Source organism: Gavialis gangeticus, unplaced genomic scaffold, assembly GCF_001723915.1.
Source record: "Gavialis gangeticus isolate Ggan-Ray unplaced genomic scaffold, GavGan_comp1, whole genome shotgun sequence".
Taxonomy (NCBI): Eukaryota; Metazoa; Chordata; order Crocodylia; family Gavialidae; genus Gavialis; species Gavialis gangeticus.
In genome coordinates, this window is record NW_017728993.1 from 42,866,845 (window position 1) to 42,871,914 (window position 5,070).

At 46.2% G+C, this 5,070-nt stretch overlaps 1 protein-coding gene across 3 annotated transcripts in view; it reads left to right on the top strand.

The window, feature by feature from the left end:
* Nucleotides 1–4,675: 4,675 nt before the first annotated feature.
* The window catches only part of LOC109286860 (cytochrome c-type heme lyase), a 7,419-nt gene continuing 7,024 nt past the window's right edge, over nucleotides 4,676–5,070 (top strand). Inside the window, exon 1 of one of the 3 annotated variants that reach the window (XM_019501652.1) lies at nucleotides 4,676–4,774. The gene's annotated coding sequence lies outside the window, so the exon portion shown is untranslated. Of the gene's footprint in view, nucleotides 4,793–4,917; nucleotides 5,014–5,070 lie in introns of those variants that run through there. The other 2 variants (XM_019501651.1, XM_019501654.1) reach the window with 2 other exon arrangements.

Genomic DNA, 5,070 nt, shown 5'->3' on the forward strand with positions numbered 1-5,070 from the left:
TGCTTCTTCCTTCTAGTGTGCTCACGTCCCCCCACATCTTTAGGTTCTTTAGGTTTTTGTCATATTAGTTTTGAGAACTACCTGTAAATCATGGCTTTTTCATAAATTACTAAGAATTAAGCATGCTGAAAAACTATGGTGTGGAAATGTCATTTGAACAAGTATAGTGTTTCCTGCTCAATAAGCAGGAAGAACCTTCACCATAACTATAGGATAGGTGGTAGCCAACTGGCTGACACAACATCTGAATGGGACCTGGGGGTCACAGTCAACCAGAAGATGAATATGAGCCAACAGTGTGATTGAAGTCACCAGCGGGGCGGATGGAACTCTAATGTGCATCAGCCAGAGAGGTGCTTCTCCCTTTCTACTCAGTGTTGGTGAGGCTGCAGCTGGAGTACTGTGCCCAGTTTTGGGCACCACACTTAAAGAAGGATGTGGATAAGCTTGAGAGATGCAGAGAAGTGCCACCTGCATGATCAGGGGCCTGGAGCGTAGGCTGTATGAGGGGAGACTCCAGGAACTAGGCTTGTTCAGCCCGAGTAAGAGGAGGCTGAAAGGTGACTTGATAGCCACCTACAAGTATGTCAGGGGGAAGCGCCAAGATCTGCAGGAGCAACTCTTCGGGAAGGCACCCCTTGGGAGGATGAGAACCAATGGTTGCAAACTAACAGAGGGAAGATTTAGACTGGATATATGGAAGTAAGGGTAACTAGAACCTGGAACACACTCCTGGCAGAGGTGGTACGGTCACCATCCGTGGAGGTGCTCAAGAGGAGGCTGGATAAGCACCTAGTTGAGCTAGTTTGAGCTCATTAACCTCCTGCCTATGTCAGGGGACCGGACTTCATGATCTTCCATGTCCCTTCCAGTCCACCAATTCTATGATTCTAAGCAAGTATAATGGGCAGCTGGGAAGGCATTAACATTAGCACTGCAATGTTTGTCGGACTGAATGGTAGAAAAGAGGCTGGGTTGCATGGGGGCAAAGATCTGATTAATTTCAGGGACAATTTCTTGACATGATAAGCATTGCCAGAGTGAAGGAGGAAAACTTCTTAGAACTTATATTTGGGACAGGGATGTAAGAAGTGTTTTCCGTCTTGAACTTTCCTGTCATGTTTAGGTGCATTGTTGCTCTTCTCTGTCTTCCAACTTTTATATTTAGTTTTTCAGTTACTCTTCCCATACTTAGTTTTCCACATTTTGTTGAGCTAAAGTAGTCTGCTGTTGGGACAGAATGCAGCAGGGATCTGTAGTAATCCAAGTTGTTCCTGTTTTTTTTTAGTTTGGTCTTCCCACTGACTGATTGGGTTTTAGTTCCTGATCTAGCAGCTAGAACATCTTTTGGTTTTGTTTGGTCTGCTCTGCTTGCCAAGGGGTTGGAATTGGTAAGCCCTTAGAAGGATGGTATTTTGGATTAGATTGTGTTTTATTTGGACTGAGTTTTTGATCTTTCTAGTGCTTTGTGATGGAGAATTTTTTTGTTACTTTGGTTGACATTACAAAAAGCCACATGCAAATTAAATATTGATTAGTGAGGAGAAACTGACCAGTTCTGCTGTTGCTGGAGATAGTGGAATTCTGGAGGCTGAAGTTGGGAGAGGGCCTGTAAGTAACCTGAGCAGTAAGGATGAACTTGCTGTTGTGTGCTTGAGGCAGTGTGGTGTTTAAATTTTTTGGTTAGAGATCTGCTGACAGGGAAGGACAGAGACTCTGTGGGAACACACATCTGCAGTCAAGTAGTTTGAAGATGGGTAGCTTCACCAAAAATGCTGACAAAGCTTAATGCGTCAGCCAAGCCAAAGTCATCTCTGAGGTTAAAAAAAAAAATGATGATGTGATTGCTTACTGCTGCTACAGACCAGTATTTGATTTCAGGAAGATAGTTCATCTCTCTCATAATTTGCTGCAAACTTGCAATTGGAAACTTATCTGGTAACACCTGAATTGATTTACAGTCCATCAAAACTTGGTGTTATGCAATAACTATTACATTTTTAATGGAAAAATTGCACACATGCAGACCTATTTAGGAGATGTGTAAGATTTAAAAAATATGTAAAAGTGCCTGTAAGGTTTGAAAAGTACATGAAACCATATTCCATCACCTTACTGGATATTTTGTGTTTAAAAAAAAAAAAAAGCCTGAATCAACAGGGCAATATTAGAAGTTCTAAACTAGAACATAAGGAATGTGCTAAGAGCTTAAGAATACACTAACACCTTTTCTTAAATTTAATGGAAAGTAGAATATCAGGAATTTCATTTAAAAAAAGGTGAAGGTAGTACAAGCTTTCTGGTTAAAAGCAGACATTTGGGTCTAATTCACGGCATAGACATAATCACCATGCTGTTTATATGAAATGGCTATGAGTGTAGTCTTCAATTATGGTAGTATTCTGCCACTTGCATATCAGATATGCTCATAATTTTGTATCGGTCTATAATATCTTTCACTTGGAGGATTGTAGAGGCAATTTTAAGTCACTTAGGGAGCCATCTTTAGAAATGCATGTAGAAAGCCACATATTTTGATGACAGATTAATTGATAGGCCTGAAGTTGAGCAACAGTTGGCATATACCCAAGGGACAGGAAACCTTTCTTTTCCAGTGTAATGCAATTGGAGTTGGAACTAAGAGCACAGAAGAAATAAAAGAAAATGTAAGGTTTGCCAGGATTGTTACAGAACATTTTAAATGAAGTGGCTTGCCTGATCAAAAATATTGTGTGGACAAAGTTTAGGCAAGTTCGTCTTGTGGTTGGTGTACACTATACCAGCTGCTACTCTGAGTCTGCTAATTTCGAAAGATTTTTCCCTATCTTACAAAGGACTGAATTTATTTTCAAAGGCATATTTAAATTTAATTTAATGCTAAAATATTGATGGCAACTTCAAGCTCTTGTGGATGCCTTGGAGACAGCAGAAGGCTATTTCAGAGGCAACCAGGATGTACACAGGGAGTTGGTTATAAGGACTTAAGGCTATGATCAAAATTATTATTTGGGAATTTGTAGAAAGTTAAGTTCAGGTTCTGATGTAGCCTAAGGGAAGAGCATTCCTAAAGAGATCAGAACAGACCAATGTGAGTGCATGCTGTTCTTTAGGGTGGACTTGAATATCCCTGTGAACTGAATTTGTTTCAAAGCAAGTATCTTTGCTTGCGATGTTGCAAAAACTAAAAGATGCAACACAGGAGTTCAGTAGTAAAGATAGACTAGGTTTTTCTGTCTTAAATACACTTAAGGATGGCAAACTTCTAAAAACTAAACCCATCTGGATCTTTACAGGTAAAGGGGCAGAAAATCATATATATATGCTCAAAGCTGCTGTTGCAAATGTGGACACCGGTATATACCAGGCAAACGTAAAATCCATTCACATGGTGTCAGTAAGACCAAATGAAGATAACACAGCATCTGATGAAGTGAGCTCTTGCTCCTATAAGGTTATCCAAGGTCTCAGTGGCCAGGGGCTGCAGTAGGTGGGAGCACAGCACCCCCAGCTGCACTGCATGCCTATGACCTACTTCCACTGCATCAAATGCTTGTGGGCTTACTGGTATTGTCCCTCCTCTTCCCCTACTGCTCCCCAGCACCACCCACCTTGCCTCACTATCGCAGCCATAGACTCCTTCGTCGCACCATGCCACTAAGGCACCCTGGGTTGGAGGCTTCCTTGGCACTGCAGGCTGTGCCACACAGCATCACCCTGGGACGAGGACAAGCTGGAGGACTGGGAAGCCTGGAGACCCTGGCAGCTGCAGCTGGAGGGGGAAACAACAGCTGGCTTTGTGGGGCAGGGGTTGCAACTTAACAGTTGTGGGTGGCAGGCTGCCTTTTGGACAGTTGAGTTAGTCTGTGAAGGGTATCTCGACCCTGGTTTTTGCCTGATTTAGATGATGAATGTGGTTACCTCTCCCTCTCTGCACATAAGATAATGTAGGAATGCATTCTACCCACTCATAGAGGTATTGCACGAAGGGGAGAGTTCTGTGCTCTAAATATTTATGTAAAAAATGACAAATAATAAGAAAAAAATGAAAGTACCTATGCATGTACTAAAGAAATTACATTTAATTTTTTTTAGCAGTTATTTGTGTGCACTTGACTGTTTACAGTGCTCTAGTAACCTGGCTGTGAATGTAAGCCCCAATCTATAATTGACTATTCAACGACACTTGGACGGACCTTTCAAAGCAGCTTTTTTGGGCAGCACCTCCTTCCTCAATCGTAAAGGAAGAAATGACACATCTGCCTGCTGGGGGGGAGCATATTCCTACTTTTAGTGTTGGTGGGATTAAAAGGGCTTCTGCTTCCTTGAAGAAGTGTGGCTTGTGTCTGGTAAGAGCACAGCCGGGGGCCAGTGCTGGTGCCCAGGCATGATCCGTGCTTGCCTTCTCTTCAGGGGGCGCGTGGCCGGGGCTGGCCCTGAAAGGGGTGGCAGCTGCATCTTGCCCCGTGACGCGACTCCTTCCTAAGCTGAGCACGGTCTGTGAACCCCTCCCCACCCGCTCAGCGCAGCGAAAGCTCCTCGGGGCGGGGCGGGGCTGGGACTGCCCCCAGCACGCAGCTCCCGACGACCCCGGAAGGGCGGGGAAGCGAGACTCCCACGCGAATACGCACGCGCCGGAGCCGCCGGACTTCAGTCGCTGTCCCACACTGCCCCGTGGCCCCGCCCACTCCCCAGCGGCGCAGCCGCAGACAGCTGGCAACGAGGCGGGAGCTGCGCAGGTCTCGCGAGAGGCCGGTGGGGGTTATTTTCCTCCGCGGTGGTTGCGCTTGGGCAGGTGCGTGGGATGGTGGCCGGGGGGTGAGGGGTGTGAAGTTTGCGGGCCGTGCTGGGCTTCTTGTGGCCGGGCGGGGCCTTCGTGGGCTAGCAACGATGGTCGCGGCCATGACCTTGATGCTGAGCAGGCGGGCCCCCCCGCAACTCCGAGTCAGGCGGTGCCGAGGGAGTCTCTGGCTTGTTGTCATCTGCCGCCGCCCTCCTGAGCGCTGCTTCCCACGGGTGCTGGGCCCTCGCTCCTCTCCCCTGCTCCCCCCCCCCCCCCCCCCCCCCCCGGGC